This window comes from Triturus cristatus, chromosome 2_2 (genome assembly GCF_964204655.1).
Source record: "Triturus cristatus chromosome 2_2, aTriCri1.1, whole genome shotgun sequence".
In the NCBI taxonomy this organism is placed as follows: domain Eukaryota; kingdom Metazoa; phylum Chordata; class Amphibia; order Caudata; family Salamandridae; genus Triturus; species Triturus cristatus.
The window spans coordinates 974,506,907-974,524,960 of NC_140582.1; the positions used below are offsets into that span (position 1 = coordinate 974,506,907).

The 18,054-nt window shown below is 46.0% G+C and overlaps 1 long non-coding RNA gene across 1 annotated transcript in view; it reads right to left on the reverse strand.

The window, feature by feature from the left end:
• Positions 1-1,637: 1,637 nt before the first annotated feature.
• The window catches only part of LOC146863022 (uncharacterized), a 77,068-nt gene continuing 60,651 nt past the window's right edge, over positions 1,638-18,054 (reverse strand). Inside the window, exon 3 of the long non-coding RNA XR_014978544.1 lies at positions 1,638-1,716. This is a non-coding gene — a long non-coding RNA (uncharacterized LOC146863022). The remainder of the gene's footprint in view (positions 1,717-18,054) is intronic.

Sequence of the window (18,054 nt, forward strand, 5' to 3'; positions counted from 1 at the left end):
CACGCTGCTTAATCGCTGCTTAAAGATTTTGCGCTCGCTGATAGGTTATAGTTGGGTGTTTCCTTACTATTTTGCTCACAGTGTTGTCCAGCTATAAGATCTTCCAATTTCTGCACAGGATTTTTGTCATTTCCTTCCTTTCCTGTGAATAATCCGCAATTAGCCTGATGGGTTCAAAGTCAGATTTCTCTTCCATGTTCTTTGGCATAATACATTCTTCTCGTGACTTTTCATTTGTCTTCTCCCAACATCTTTTAATTACGCTTTTGTTGTATTTTCTTTGTTTAAATCTTTCCGCAGTTGCTGAACAATGTTTCTGCCATTCTTCTTCCTAACTGCAGATTCTTTTAATTCTGAGGAATTCTCCATATGGGATGCTTGAAATTAGTGACTGCTGATGGAAACTCATTTCTTCTAGGGTGGCATTCGTTGCTGTCATTTTTCGATGTAACGTCGTGTGGATTTGATTACCTTTGATATAAATTTCTGTGTCAAAGCAAACCACCTGTTCAGTACTCATTTCATAAGTGAATTTTAGATTTGTATCACTGTTGTTGATGTTTTCGAAGTATTCTTGGAATGCCGGCTTCATGCCATCCCAGATGATGAGTAAATCATCTATGAAATGTATCCAACTGATGATTTTGTTCATTGATGATCATTTTGTGAGTTCCATGCCACTTGTTTTTCCCACCATCCCATCGCTAGGCAGGCATAGCTGGGACTAAAAGAAAATCCCATTGCGGACCATAACAAGATGTTATTAGAAATTATTTCAATTTGTCTAACCAAAAAAATCTTTTTATTTGGTAAAGAGGTCTATCGCCAAAATAATGGGACCACAATGGGATTTTCTTTCAGTCCCAGCTATGCCTGCTTAGCGATGGGATGGTGGGAAAAAGAATTGGCATGGAACCCGGCATCACAATTCTCGAAACGCTGAAACTTTATTATTCAAGAAGATGTAACACTCTTTGTAAGTACTCTGTTAAATCAACAGTTTAACATTGCATTGATTTGGTTTTGTGAATGTCAACGAGTGTGACTCAGTATAATTTTGTTTGGATTTAGATTTCTGTGTCAATATTCATGCACCCCCAATGTAAGTAAACCTAGGATGGTTAACAGTAACCAAGCACCTTTCACTATTCTGCATGCTCTCAAACCGTAGTTTCGTGCACAACTAGTCACATCTTCTTCTTAACGGCGTCATTGACAGCACCATTTTCATCTCGGTTGGATCATGTTCGTTTGCATGCTTCACTTTAATGTGGTAGGCTTTTTAGCATCTGTCTAGTCCTCATCTCGACAATGTTATGACTGGAATCACGCTTTGCTTATTACGGGTACGTCTTCACGAACCACCTCCATACACACCATCCCGTTTTGGATTTTTAGTTGTTGACACCTTGTGAACTATTCCTACAGACTTGTTTATGCACCGTCACATGTGACACGACCAGTTTTTTAACATCCTTGGGATATAACGTTGCAACTTGGCTTCTAGGAATTTCACGCACTTGTTGCATGTCTCTATGATATTCACACAGGGCTGGATTTCACCTTTCAGATTTTTTTAGAGAATAATGACTGCACTTTGTAGGGGTATTTTCCTCATGCCAGTGCTGTTTACTTGTTGTAGATCTTCCCCTGACGAAGGGCACTGATATGCCCAAAATGCATCGGGATGGATGTGAAATTTATGTTTATGGATCTCTGTGAAACACACAAATTGATATTGGATATTAATGGATATCATAAATTCATGTGAATGAAATTACAGAGTACCTCACCAAGAGGAAGAATCAATATCGCTTGAAAGTTTATTGGATTAACTAATTTAAACCCAATCTACGGGGTTCACTGCTGTGCTACTAATCAGGAGATGCTACTTTGTTCTTGTCTACATGACTGACACTTTTTGATCGGAAAGTGAAACCCCAGAAGCACGCCACACGCTTGACAAATTTAACAACTAGGGTTGTGAGTGTTTTTACACAAAGGATTGGTATATAGTCATAATGGATATTGATGACTATAGAGGTTATGATTTTAAGGTTCTATCACAAGCTAAACAGAAAATATGCAAGGTCAAACATGAGAATGTACCATTTTGTGACAAGAAAATGAAAAAGCAAAGAAAAGGACAGAATTAGGTTCATCACCACTTTTATTTGAAAATCACACAGTCTGAGAAATATTATTAAAAAACATTGGAGCCTCTTGTCAGATCCTGTCATAGGTTCTGCGGTAGGCCAATATCCACCTATTACCTACAGGAAGTCTAGGTTCATTAAAGATTTTCCAGCACACAGCCATTTGGTAAAACAAAAGGCATCTAGTTGGCTTGATGCCCCAAAGGGTTTTCAAATGAGGCTGCAAATACAGCTGTAATCAAAAACATTACAAACTACCGACAGGCAAAATCAGGAGGATTTTGAAGCACATTACCTATGCATCGGATTCTATTGTATTTACTTTGGAGTGCCGCTGTACTTTGACATACATTAGATAACTAAATTACCTGTGTGTAAAAGGATATTAGAGCATACAGGGCCATCAAGAATGTGGACAAATTCCATCTTGTGGCATGACATGTTTTGCAAAAGCATAATAGCAATGGTGACCTATGAGATGGATAGAATCTTAAAATCCATTAGAGGCGGAGATCGTGAGAAACAACTAAGGGTCTTTGAATCCCGATTGTTAATTGAGATCAACACCAAGAATTTAGAATGCAGCACACATAGAAAGAAGAAAGCAAGAGGAGAAATAAAGATATTTCACCTTATTACGCCTCACCTGAGGAGGAGTAGCATTTTTACGCATTCCCAGGTTTACCAGTGTTGGCAAATCTGAGAATTTACCAAAATCGATGGGTGGATATTTAGGAACAACCACGCTCCACCCATGAAATGCCTCCCTGGGGCAGAGTAACGCAAGTCAGTGGTTTGTGTTGCTTTGCGTTACTGTAGACTTATCGAGCCACACAAGGGGGCCTTGTGTGATTGATGAATATTCCTTAGTAGTTGCATCAACCTTGAGCCCCATGGTATGGTTCAAGGGTGACACAACTGCTTGATAAATATGCTCGCGGTGTGCCACTAGGTGTCTTCTGCTGGATTTACAACAGATAACAAACAGGTGCTCAAGCGGTGTTTAGTGCATGCATAAAATGAAAAGAAAATCTGTCAACTGGAGGGGATCTAGCCTGTATCATTTGCATAGTTAAGTGCGTGTTATGCGTCCTTTCAGTCGCAAAAAAAAAAGTGTTGCTCCTGAGAAGTCCCAGTCTAGAATAGCTGCTGCCTTTCTACTGCATGGAAGTGGTTGGCTGAAAAGGGATCGGTGGCCTCAGGTGGTATGTTGTACTTCCACTAATTATTTGTGAGGGGGATGTCACTAAATAGACTGGGAAACCCAATTAGGCACACCAAAAATATAATACTTTGTGAGAAGTTGGCCTGATACATGTATTGGGTATAGGTTAAAGACAACCTTTATTGAAAGCTATCCTAGTGGTAGCTATGGAGAGCAGCCTTCAGGCTAAGTCTTGAAGGAATGTAAAGCAGATTGTTTTGGCAGTCTATAATCTCTTGAGTTACTAAATGAAAGATATCCACACCAGGTAAATATATGTATTTATTACTAAACACTCCCTCCTAGTCTCTTTATGAGACTAGAGGTCAAAACACATAAATTACACTTTAACAATCACAGTAAAATAGCACAAATACACGTCAGGCCCTAGGGGCGAGCCAAACCATATACTAAAATAGTGGTAGAAGAACCATGACTTAACTAGACACAAGGCCTAGAGCCTGTAGAATCGCTGGGACCCCAAGGAACCACCCAAGGTAGTGACACAGCGGACCCACGGGGGCCGTGTGCAGTGTGTGAACACAGCAGCGAGCTCCCGTTAGCTTCTATGGGGAAAGTCACGGTTACATTTTTAAAGATTTGGGACACTTAGAAATGAGTCAGGACCAAACCCTTTTGGACTTAGGAAGTTCTAGGGCTAGCACCCACGGGAGCACCGGAGTACTCGTGTTACCTCACCCAGGGAAGCCGGGTGCATAGGTGTCTTTTGGTGTCTGGTCGCGTCGCCGATTTCAATGGGAGCTGGCGAAGAAATGCTGCTGTCGTGAAGATGCGAAGTGTCCGAAGAGATCCAAGCCTGGATCGAAGAGGAGAAGAACCTGAAAGCAGAGGGGACAGAGTCTGGGGCACTTGCCAGTGACCAGGAAGGCGATGAGCAGATGCCCATCGATGTCGGGTGATTTCAGGTGAAACAGGTGAAGCTTGACTCTTCAGCCACGAGGACCAGGAGGCGTCGAGGACAACCAGGAGCTGGATTCGAGCTGTCCCACGAAGGATGTCGAGTGCAGCATCGGTGCCCGGATTGGACACAACAAGCCTTGGCAACAGCAACCCACGCAGAAACGAGAAAGATGCTTCGGTGCAGACCAGCAAGGTCTGTGGGACTCACCACTTGGTAGGGAGTTGGGGCACGTCTGGAGCAACCAGGAAAGCCCAAGGAAATACAAAGTTACCCCCTCAGAGACCCACCAGTCAACGGACTAGGGATCGCAAAGGGACCTCGAGATGAAACACAAAATGGTAGCCCACTGGTCACTCGGAATGACCAGGCCAACAATCTTTGGTGGATTCAGTGCTCGAGGTGGGGGCTACAAGTCAGCCCAAGCACGACTTCAAGAGATGTCGAAAAGTCCATGCACTTGCAGAAATGCATGGTGATCAGGAGTTCCGGTTCCACGCTACTCACGAGGGCTGCGGGTCTCAGCTTTGCTGGGGACTCAGGTCGGCCTCTGAGATGTCTGTAAAACCTCTTCCTGGACTGCCTGCAAATACTTCGGAGTCCGGCTGGAGCTTCGATAATGCAGACTGACAAATTGCTTTGTTGGTGCCTGCCAAGCAGGGGAGTCACTCCTTGACATCAAGGGAGATTTCTTCAGTCCTCTGGTCTTGAGCAGAGCGTCGAAGGTCCAGGATTCGGCTTCAGAGTTTCGTCCAGGGTAATCTATAGTCCTAAGGACAGGGGTCCCATACTTATACTCAGGTAGGGGGTTGGACATACTCTGGGGACCCACCTATGGGAGGGTTTAGAAAGAGGGGTGGCTACACCCATTTCCTTTGTCCAGTTTCGCGCCAGAGCAGGGGCTGGAACTGGTTTGAGCTGGACTATGCACAGGGACAACAAATGTGCCCCCACTGCAGGACTTCAAAGCACTCAGAGAGTGCTCCCACCCAGTCCCAATACACATCAGCCTGTCTGGGAGGTGATTACACCTTCCTGTGACAGGAAACCTATTGTCCAGGCCTCCCCTGCTGGAATCAAGCTATCCTGGCTGAAGAGGGGTGAAACCCCGAAACCTGTCCCAGGATGCTTGTTTCCAGTCCAGGGAGGACCTGGCTTGGCAGCTCGGGCTGGACTGTTCCCATAAGGCACAGGGTCAAGGCTGATTTGCATATGGCTGGGTTCAAAATGGAACGGCATGGGCAGCAAAAAAACGATGGATTTAGGCCCAGATCTCTGTACTGGGGTGATTGTATGATATTGTTCTGCATTCTGTCCATCAACTGTTGTTTTTGCATTTGTCACCCCGAGTGGGACGGGTATGCCCAGATGTGGGTCCCGTGCTCGCCATGCCACTGGAATCAAGCTATCCTGGCTGAAGAGGGGTGAAACCCCGAAACCGGTCCTAGGATGCTTGTTTTCTGTCCAGGGAGGACCTGGCTTGGCAGTTCGGGCTGGACTGTTCCCATGAGGCACAGGGTCAAGACTGATTTGCATATGGCTGGGTTCAAACTGGTACGGCATGGTGAGAAAAAAACGATGGATTTAGGCCCAGATCTCTGTACTGGGGTGAATGTATGAAATTGTTCTGCATTCTGTCCATCAACTGTTGTTTTTGCATTTGTCACCCCGAGTGGAAAGGGTATGCCCAGACGTGGGTCCCGTGCTCTCCATGCCACTGGAATCAAGCTATCCTGGCTGAAGAGGGGTGAAACCCCAAAACCGGTCCTAGGATGCTTGTTTCCAGTCCAGGGAGGACCTGGCTTGGCAGTTCGGGCTGGACTGTTCCCATGAGGCACAGGGTCAAGACTGATTTGCATATGGCTGGGTTCAAACTGGAACGGCATGGTGAGCAACAAAAACGATGGATTTAGGCCCAGATCTCTGTACTGGGGTGAATATTTGACATTGTTCTGCATTCTGTCCATCAACTGTTGTTTTTGCATTTGTCACCCTGAGTGGAAAGGGTATGCCCAGACGTGGGTTCCGTGCTCTCCATGCCACTGGAATCAAGCTATCCTGGCTGAAGAGGGGTGAAACCCCGAAACCGGTCCTAGGATGCTTGTTTCCAGTCCAGGGAGGACCTGGCTTGGCAGTTCGGGCTGGACTGTTCCCATGAGGCACAGGGTCAAGACTGATTTGCATATGGCTGGGTTCAAACTGGAACGGCATGGTAAGCAAAAAAACGATGGATTTATGCCCAGATCTCTGTACTGGGGTCAATGTATGACATTGTTCTGCATTCCGTCCATCTATTGTTGATTTTGCATTTGTCACCCCAAGTGGGAAGGGTAGCCCAGACGTGGGTCCCAGGCTCTCCATGCCACTGGAATCAAGCTATCCTGGCTGAAGAGTGTTGAAATCCCGAAACCGGTCCTAGGATGCTTGTTTCCAGTCCAGGGAGGATCTGGCTTGGCAGTTCGGGCTGGACTGTCTCCATGAGGCACAGGGTCAAGACTGATTTGCATATGGCTGGGTTCAAACTGGAACGGCATGGTGAGCAAAAAAACCGATGGATTTAGGCCCAGATCTCTGTACTGGGGTGAATGTATGACATTGTTCTGCATTCTGTCCATCAACTGTTGTTTTTGCATTTGTCACCCCGAGTGGGAAGGGTATGCCCAGACGTGGGTCCCGTGCTCTCCATGCCACTGGAATCAAGGTATCTTGGCTGAAGAGGGGTAAAACCCTGAAACCGGTCCTAGGATGCTTGTTTCCAGTCCAAGGAGGACCTGGCTTGGCAGTTCGGGCTGGACTGTTCCCATGAGGCACAGGGTCAAGACTGATTTGCATATGGCTGGGTTCAAACTGGAACGGCATGGTGAGCAAAAAAACGATGGATTTAGGCCCAGATCTCTGTACTGAGGTGAATGTATGACATTGTTCTGCATTCTGCCAACTGCTGTTTTTGCATTGGAGTTTCGGTCAGCAGCAGGAGGCCAGACCCGTGTCTGTGGCTGCAGCATCCATTTTGTGATGCCAGGGCTCTATTAAGTTTCTAACGGGTATACCAGTGCTGTCATGTTTCTCCCTCTAGAAGGGTGGGCTCATAATCCCACACCAGTTACTGGTGTGGTGGTATGATTCCAAGGTGTTTGATACCAAACACGACATGTTTCCGTGCAGCCAGTCCAAAGTTAGCATTTACCGTTTGGTTATAATGCACTTAAGAGCATATGGTCAGGCTGCACTACAAACAGCGTCAGAGAAGGGTCTCCTAACACTGCCTTTTTGGTGTCTTGTTATTGTGCCTTTTTTCCACTTTGTGCCTTTTGTCACAGTTTTTCTGTCTTTCCTGTTGTTTCCTGTTGTTCCTGTTTGTTTCCTCTGCACCTGTTTACTTTCTGCCGCAGCTGCCCCCGCGGCCCCTCCCCCTGCTGGTTCTCGCTCCAGCCTATCCGCCGCGCTTCCTCCCCTCTTCCCTTTTTAATGGCGGCTGCTGCTCGGGTGTCTGAGCAAGACCTCTGACCTCCTGGTCAGAGACCTGCTCTCTCCCCCAGCAACTCCGCTGTTGGGCCACTGCCGCTGACCCCGCTCACCTCTGCTGGTAGGTGTTCGAGTCCCTCCTCCACCCACAGGCTCCTGCCTGCGCCTCATCCCTGGTGATCCAGTGGGAGAGCCTTGCTCTTCTGCCGGTCTACTGCTGTTTGTCTCTGTGTTTCTGCCCATGTGTTCTGTCTTGTTAGTGTATTGGTATTGTGTCTTTTTGGTGTCTTGTTATTGTGCCTTTTTGGTGTCTTGTTATTGTGCCTTTTATTCCTCTTTGTGCCTTTTGTCCCGGTTTTTCTGTCTATCCTGTTGTTTCCTGTTGTTCCTGTTTGTTTCCTCTGTGCCTGTTTCATTCCTGCCGCTGCAGCCCCCACAGCCCCTTCCCCCTGCCAGTTCCCGCTCCTGCCTCCCAGTTGCGCTCCCTTCCCCCTTCCCTATTTAATGGTGGCCGCTGATCGGGTGTCCGAGCAAGACCTCTGACCTCCTGGTCAGAGACCTGCTCTCTCCCCCAGCAGCTCCACTGTTGTGCTGCTGCCGCTGACCTTGCTTACCTCTGCTGGTAGGTGTTCGAGGCCCTCATCCACCTGCAAGCTCCTGCCTGCGCCTCATCCCTTGTGGTCCAGTAGGAAATCTGGGACCTCGTCAGCACCCTCTTGCCAGACGTCGCCTTCTTCACAGAAACCTGGCCCAACATCTCCTCTGCACCTGACATCACCACCGCCTTTCCTGATGGAGGAAGGACCACCCCAACTGCACAGAAGGAGAACTCGCCATCGCACACAAGAGCTCCCTCTCACTCTCCACCTCCAGCACGAGAGACTCCCCCTCCACCACCAAACACCTTCACTTCCAGATCCAGACCAGCCCTAGTACTACGCTTCACGGAACCCTCACCTACAGAACCCCCTGGCCTTGTGCATCATTCACCACTACCATCGCCAACCTCATCAAACCTCACACCATCACCTCCACAGACTACGCACTCATCGGAGACCTGAACTTCCACCCCGACATCCTGAGCGACCCCAACTCCACCGCCCTCCTGGACAACCTCGCCAACATCGGACTGAAACAGCTCATCACCACCCCTACCCACAAGGCAGGACACACAGTTGACCCCATCTTTGCAGGAGGGAAAAACATCTGCTTCAGCCACACCTCGCAACCCCTCCGGACGGGCCACCACTGTGTTCACTTCTCTTTCAACACTGCCAACGCTCACAAACCCATTCCACGCCCACCACGAATGACCTGGAGCTAGGTCACAGAGGAGGACCTCAACTCCACCCTCACCCACAACCCCCCACCTCGACCAATGCCAACTGTGAGGCCAAGGAACTACACCGCTGGATCACCAACTGCACAGACAAGCTTGAACCCCTCCTCAACCCCAATAGACAACGCCCCTTGAAGGCCACCTCGTTCACCACCAACCTCCAAGAAGCCAGACGCACCAGCAGACATCTCGAAAAACGATGCAGAAACAGCAGACCCGAAGGCCCTGAAAAACTACCGACCCATCTATCTCTTTCCCTTCATAGCCAAAGTCACAGAGAAGATCGTCAACACCCAGCTGACACACTTCATCGAAGAGAACACCATCCTCAACTCTTCCTAATCTGGATTCCGCAGTATCCACAGCACCCAGACCACCCTCTTTGCCGCCACAGACGACATGCGCACACTCCTTGACCAAGGCAACACCGTGGCCCTCATCCTTCCAGACCACTCCGCAGCCTCGACATCGTTTCCCACCTCCGTCTCGCAGCCACACTCCTCGATGCCGGCATACAGGGAACCGCCCTCGACTGGCTCCGCTCCTTCCTCGCCTGCAGAACTCAAAGGGTCAGACTCCCGCCTTTCCTCTCTGAACCCACAGAAATCAACTGCGGAGAACCCCAATGATCATCGCTCAAGTCCCACACTCTTTAACATCTACATGTAAATGTAAATGTAAATGTGTATGTACTTGTATAGCGCACTGCCACCCCCAACGGGGGTATCCTGGTGCTTTTTACTCATACCGCTGTGGAACCCTTCCTGGCCTTTCCCTGTGAAATGTCCACTCCTGGGCACCCCCATGGTGAAGCCAGGCATCCCAGCGCTGCTGGGGCCGTTGTGGAGATTAAGCAAGCTATTGCCCAGAGTTGCAGCGTGGGACCCATGATTAGAATAGGCACCTAGTCGAGAATTATCAGGTCCGAGGAAATTGAATCCAAGACCCGCCGAGGCGGGGAATTGAACTCTGGTCCCGGGCCAGAACTCTGCATCAGGGTCTGCCGCTCTAACCATTGAGCCACACTTCTCCACCACCGCCATCGTCAGACAGCATGGACTTGTAGTATCCTACGCCGATGACACCCAGCTCATCCTCTCCCTCACAAAGGACCGTGAAGCCACCTGACTCAGCTTCCAGTAAAGAAATGAACGACGTTGCAACTTGGATGAGCAGAACCTGCCTGAAGCTCAACTCAGAGACGACAGAAGTCCTCATCTTCTGACCCACCAACATCTGGTGACCCTCTGCCCTCGGCAACCCACCCTCCCCCACAAACCACACCCGGAACCTTGGCATCATACATACTCGACTCCTCCCTCACCTTGACCTGCCAGATCAACGGCATCTCCTCCACTTGCTTCAACACCCTTTGCATCCCTTGCAAGACCTTTAAGTGGATACCCCCGGAAGCCAGTAGGACCATCACCCACACACTCATAACAAGCAGACTGGACTACGGAAACGCCCTCTGCGCTGGAATCAACAAATCCCTGCTACGCACACTAAAGACCATCCAGAACACCACGGCCAGACCCGTCCTCGGCATCCCGCGACATGAGCACATCACCCAACACCTTCAAGACCTCCACTGGCTCCCTGTTGAGAAGAGAGTAACCTTCAAGCTACTCACCCACACCTACAAATCTCTCCACAACTCCAGACCCAAATACCTCAATGAAAGAGTCTCCTTCCACTTACCCAAAAGAAACCTCCGCTCCACCGACCGCGCCCTAGCAGAAACCCCGCGAATCCACAGAACCAGAGGGGGTGGAAGAGCCTTCTCCTACATCACAGCTAACGCCTGCAATGAGCTCCCGGTCAACATCAGACTCTACCCTACACACCTTCAGGAAAAGCCTCAAGACCTGTCTCTTCAGCTAACTTGCAGCTGCACCCCCCCTCTCAGCGCCTTGGGCACCTCACGGGTGAGTAGCACGCTTTAAAATTCCCTGATTGATTGATTGAAGGGCGTGCCTGCAGTGCTTTTTTGTTTCTAAACAGAGCCGCATGACGTGTGCAGTCCCGCTATGTTTAAAAACCACGGCAGATAAAACTTTAGTCTGCAGTGATTTTCAACGTGGAGAGACTGCTCCCTCATGCAGCCCTCTTAGAAAAAAACAATTACTGCAGGTTAATTTCCCTGGCTGAGCAGCGGCATTTTAAAGTAATTCTGAGTTAACGCAGAATTATCAAATCCCTCCAATTCCACCTGCGGAATTAATTATTCTGCCCAGGCCTAGTAGTGCACAAAGTGCATGTAAAATTGTGTGATGACTGTAAGAACTTTGAGATGTAAAATAGTCCCTCATGTATAACAATGCAAGCACTCCATTTTTTAAAGCATTGATAACAATGTGGTTTGTAGACAGCTGTCTTATGAAGATAGAATCAAGAATATAATCAGCCATTGGTATTTGTATAAAACACATGACTGTAGAGGCTGAGGTTGGGTTAGAATGTTAATGATAAATGTAATAAGGCAGCAAATTTGTATTATATAGTCAGCCTTTGATGTGTGAAACCTTTAAAGTTGTGTTATGTATATAAAGTTGAGTATGGAAATCTAAAGATTTTGAATTTCCACAGTAGGGTCCTCCATAGGGTGGGATACCTTCTATAGGACAAGGTGGCTATCACTGTGGCCTTGCAACCTCTCACGAATGGACCGACAGGAGAGAGGTTTACACTGGCAGAGAGGGTCAATCAGTGTAAACTTGGTGCTCCACCTAATTCTAGACAGACCTGGTTTACACAAGTTTGGTGGGGTGGTAGCACCTCCAATTTATGGCAGTGCTCCTGCTAACAGAAGTTGAAATAAAGCTCCTAGGGATCGAACTCACAGCCAAGTACAGAATCTGCAATAGAAGTAAGGTGTATTTCTCCCTCTGTAAGCATAGCTAAGCATTAGTTATGGACTGATGATGTTAGAGAACCATAAGGGTGTCTGTTGCCGGTATCAGCACAATTTGTGGCATGCCCTTGAGTCCAGGGTTTGGGTTGGGGCAGGTGTGTGTGTGTATGTGTGTGCGTGCGCAAATTGTTTGAAAACCTGCAGCACATTTTTACATATGAACAAGCTCAATAAACACTTGCAGAAAATTGTATCATGACAAAGTGGGCTCTGGTCCAGAGCCCCCACCTCTCAAGGAGGCCCCCTCATTAGACTTTTAGGACAGTCCTAGACTGTATGCAGTTTATTTAATAACTTTCTTTTTTTTGCCAGTCTAGGCTTCCCACACACTCCAGTTCCTACCTGAGAGATAGTGAGTGTTAAAGAGAAATACCTATTAGATTCTGGTTAGATTCAGCATGTATTTTACATTTTAAAATGTATAGGTCCAGCCCAATTGCACCAGCCTCTACCTTTATGCAGCATGTGCCACTCTTTTTTAAGTAAATAAAAGGTGAAGAACAATGTGATACATTCACCCCAGTACAGAGATCTGGGCCTAAAAGTATTGTTTTTTTGCTCACCATGCCATTCCAGTTTGGACCCAGCCATATGCAAATCAGTCTTGACTCTGTGCCCAATGGGAGCAGACCAGCCTGAACTGCCAGGCCAGGTCCTCCCTGGACTGGAAACAAGCATCCTAGGATCGGTTTCGGGGTTTCACCCCTCTTCAGCCAGGATAGCTTGATTCCAGTGGCAAGGGGAGCACAGGATTCACGTCTGAGCATACCCGTCCCACTCGGGGTGACAAATGCAAAAAGAACTATTGATGGACAGAATGCAGAACAATGTCATACATTCACCCCAGTACAGAGATCTGGGCCTAAATCCATCGTTTTTTTGCTCACCATGCCGTTCCAGTTTGGACCCAGCCATTTTAAAATGTATAGGTCCAGCCCAATTGCACCAACCTCTACCTTTATGCCGCATGTGTCACTCTTTTTTAAGTAAATAAAAGGTGAGTTTATTGAGGGAAAGTAAAGTAGTAGTACAAATGATATAACAATGAAAGATCACATACAGTAAGGCAATCTAAAACTGAGAAATAAAGAAAATGAATGTATAAGTCAGTTTAGCATAGCATACAAAGGGAGATAACAGTGATATGCAAATGATTGGTGAATAAAGGAGAGTTACATTTTATGGCGAGATTGTATACAGAATGGAATATGACCATATAATATGATATTAACATGAGGGAAGTCATGGAGGATTAGACACTTCTTGCTGCATGGGATTCAAAGACAGGAAGCGTTGGGTGCTAACATCAATAAACAACGTAACAGGTAACCATAAATTTGAACGTTTTGATGCCATATGAATAGGATATACAAAAGTTGTGTCCAACCTATGATTATAGCAAACAGCATATCACCATGCTTGATGAGACAGTTTGGTACAGTCTTTACAATTCTTGGTTATCTGTTGAAAGGCAACTGCGAGCAACAAGTCTATTATCTTTATGTTAGAATCACAGTCTGCCCAAACAGGGGATACACTTCCTAAAAAGACATGAGAAGCAGAAAAAGGGCAGCTGGAATAAAAAATTGAGTTAAATTGAGACCATTCATTTTTCCAAAAGTTATGAACAGGTGTGCATGTAAAAAGTAAGTGATGTCGATCAGCATGTGGTGAGGAGCATGTCTAGCAAACATCTTAGAGGTCTGCATGTCTTGCATTTAGAGCAATTGGGGATAGTAGGAGTCTATTATATATAAAGAAGAGTGTCTGTGTGGTGTTCGCTGCTCTAGAGGACTTCCTGATTTTAATCCAAATCTTGTTCCATAATTCTGTGGACCAACAAACCTCTAAATCTTTTTCCCAAGAGAGCTCTACTTTAGTCTTCTCTCTTGAAGTGGGTGAACTATGTAGATAGTTATATATGACAAAGGCCCTAGGATTATTACTTAGAGATTAGATCACTCATACTTCCATTAACAGAAAAATTAAAAGTCATAGCTCGTCAACTGGGGAATTTAGAAAAAACAATTGAGGAGATCAAAGAGGGAACCAAGGATCTAGTAAAGCCTTTAACAGTCCCCTCAATGATCTTACCAACTACAAGAAATAGTAACCAAGAGGGACCGATCACCAGAGCGACTACTCCGCCAAAACCAAACGCTCAGCATACGCTGCCCCCCCGAAAGATATGCACTAATGTACCCCCTAAAGACAACGAGCTAAAGGTAGTCCCGAAACCCAATACCCAATTAATCTCGAAACAAATCACTGAAACAAATTTTGAGCTTGAAGATCTGGCAAGGTCACCTGCTCCACCAAACCGCAATGTAGACCTTCCTCCAGAAGCTGTCCCTTTGGTGGTGGTCCTAACTGGAGTCCCCCCCTTAGAGGACGGGAAAAGAGAAGACCACTCCCAACTAAAAAATAAAGTTATATTTTGTCTCGGACAAAAATGTCCTCTTCCCCCGGAGATTAATGGGGAAATCCTTTTTGTCAGGCGTCTCTCCTGGTTAGGAAGAAGGGAAAAAGATATCATGGGTGACATTATAACAATCAACTTTAGAGACAAAAGAGCTGTAAGACACATTCTAAACTACTCACCTTTTAAATCTTCTAACTCAATAAAACTACATGACCTGACCTACTTTTATCCTAGAGCACATTTTCCTGTCAAAAACAATATAAGCTTACTAACTCAAAATCAGGATAGGTACATAAGTCCCTTGCCACAGCGTCAGGATCCCTATCTTAGGCCCCTATACAACCGACAAAGCAATTGTGATACATACATCCCACAATACTCAGAATACTGTCCAAGGCCCCCTCTGCTATACCAAAGAGACCAAAAACCCTTAGTTACCCCAACCCATCATACATCAGGTCACCCAAGGTCTTCTTTTCAATCTCTGAAGCATCGCTTTTATCCCTCTCGTCGTATACAGGACGATTATTCTTTACCTCTTTATAATCGATATGCTGAACTTACAGACCTAGAAGGAGTGGACTGACTGAAGTTACACGGGGCAGAAATGACAAATTCTGTTAGTTCTCAAAAGGTGCCCTCCAGTAACATGGAGGACAATCCTATTGTTAATCTCGACATGTACATGCCCCAGGATGCCAACTTAACGCATGTTCAAACCTCTCCAGCATCTATGGATTCATTATATAATCATATAATCTTGGATAAAATTCAACCCATTCTAAATATAGAACAGAATTCCAAATTATCCTATACTCCCATCCCTCAGATACGCCTAGGAGATGAGACAAAACCTTGCATAACGTTCCTTTATTGGAATATAGCAGGCCAACGTACTAAGGCTACTAATGACATATGGATGGACTTTGCTCCAAGATTTGATATCCTGGCACTCCAAGAGACCTGGACTGTAGAACCAATACATATGGCAGGTTATAAAACTTTCTTTTCTTGCGCCCTACCCTCTGCCTCAGGTAGAGCGAAAGGAGGTTTAACAACTTATATTTCAAACCTCCTAAATATAAAAAAAGTAGTCCCCATGAGCCTTGACCCAAACGCCCAGATTCTTAGGCTGACTTTAAATGATGGGGAAAGCTTCATTATAGTGAACTTTTATAATAACCTCCCCGAGGCCGAAACACTTATTCTGGTATCTCAGATGCGGTCCACATTAAAATCCAGAATAACGAGGAAAAAAAGTGACGCGGTGATTATCTGGGGGGGGATTTCAATCTAGGTCCATGCAAATGGAAATGAAAACATATGCGGTATAGTGGATGAATTTGATAACCCAATATCTCACTTTAGACACTCAACCCTGGGCAACTACTTAAATGAAACCTTATTCGATCTAGATTTGGTTCAGGCAAATGCCAGAAATGGAAAGAACCAAACCCTGGCTCCTACTTTTCACGGAAGAGGATGTTCAACAACCATAGATTACATCCTGGTTTCAAACGCTGAGAGGACTGAAAATGCAGTTTTTACTAGACATTTAATCCTGCTCAGTGACCACTATCCTCTTGGCATCTCTCTCTCTTTGGCTCATAAACCAAAGAGAGGTATGAGAACCATCCTATCACAAAACAACCTAGCACTCTCTAGACTGACTGGCTATGCCCTCAAATGGGGGAACGTAGTGCCTATGGAGGTGACTAAACAAGTAATTGTAAAAGCTAATTCATCTATCATGTCTTGTCTTAACCCACATGCTACCAACTCAGAGGTCATTGCAAGCTTCGAATTGATTGTTGTGGCAATCAACGAAGCATTGTGGGTGGAAAGAAAAAATGCCTCAAACAAACAAAAAGGCTGGTTCAACCATGATTGTACAGTCGCATACTCCAACCTAAAAACGGCACTGAGAAAAACTACAAGGTCACCACACGAGATATCAATACTTAGGAAAGCCTATAACCAAGCCTTAAGAATCAGGAAAAAAGAATTAAAAACTCAGCTTTGGGAACAATTACACGAAACCTGTTCTCAAAAAAACACGACAGCTTTCTGGCAAGTAGTTAAGTCTCCTTTCTTAAATGACAACACACATCACGCCAAGTTAGATGTAGCAATTGAGGAAAAAGAATGGGTCCTCCACTTTTCTAAAATTTTTTCAATAGATAAGGAGTTACTTGAACGCTCGGACTCATACACCCTGAATTCCAACATTTCAAATGAACCATCCTCAAATTACCCTATTGACCTACATTTTTCTTTGGAACAGACCGCTTTGGCCTTGAATGCAAGCAAGAATGAGAAGGCACCGGGCCCAGACGGAGTTCCTATTGACTTATTTAAAGATCAAATGGAACTCTGGATCCCCATCTTAACCAGAGTCCTGAACGCAACCTGCAAGATGGGCTTATTACCATCTTGGTCAAAATCCATATTAGTCCCCATCTTTAAGAAAGGTGATCGGGACTCAGTATCCTGCTATCGCCCAATCTCTTTATTAGACTCCCTGGGCAAGATGGCAGGGAGAGTCATCCTAGAACAACTACAAGACTGGGCTGACGAAGGCAGGGTTATATCTGACATACAATACGGGTTTCGCCAGGGCATGGGTACGACAGAGCAGGCCCTAAACCTTTCTCTTCTCATTGACAAATACGTCCATATTAAAAAGGGAGACTTTTACATGGTCTACGTGGACTTGTCAGCTGCGTTTGACTGTGTTTCCCACTCCAAATTATGGGCAATACTGGCTGACATGGGGCTCCCTTTGAATTTACTTATATTTGTCAGGGAACTTTATGCCAAAGCCTCTGCTCGAGTTCGTTATGGGGTGGGGGGGAGCTGACGGACTCATTCCCAGTAGAAAAGGGAGTCAGACAAGGATGTGTCCTTGCCCCTCTTCTTTTCACATTGTACACTAATGCACTGGAAAAAGAGATGCTGAAGGGTTCCCAGGATCTCCCAATGATAGGGAAACGCCCAATACCTGCACTACTCTATGCAGATGACTCGGTTATACTGGCACGCACCCCATGCGAATTACAAAAATTTTTGAATAGATACTCCACATTCATGGCAAGCCTTGACCTCAGGATAAACATAACCAAAACCTTTGTTATGAGGTCAAGTTTGTCTCGCATAAATGCAAACAAAATGAGGGGTATCTATTTGAACAATCAAAAGATAGCCACTACCCTTACATATTCATACTTGGGCATAACAATGGACCATAAATTATCATAGAAAGCGGCAGTGGAAACCCGAAGACTACTCTTCCTGAGAACAGTTACAGCCCTCCTCAACTTTACTAGGAAACTGGGCAATAGAGCCCCAATTGTAACCATCCAGATTTACAAAGCCAAATGTTTATCAGTGGCTTTGTATGGGGCTGGTTTATGGGGCTTCGTGAATTTAGATACCATTCAGAAAGTTGAAAACTGTTTTTTGAGGTCTCTTCTTTTAGTCCCGGGAAGTACGGGTACTTTCGCTTGCCACCTAGAACTGGGTCTTGTACACCTGGCGGACCTAGCAAAAGTGGAGCCTCTTTTGCTATGGCGCAAAATATGGACGTCAGATAAAGCTACCCTTTCTCAATCTCTCCTGTTGGACTGTCTAACCCT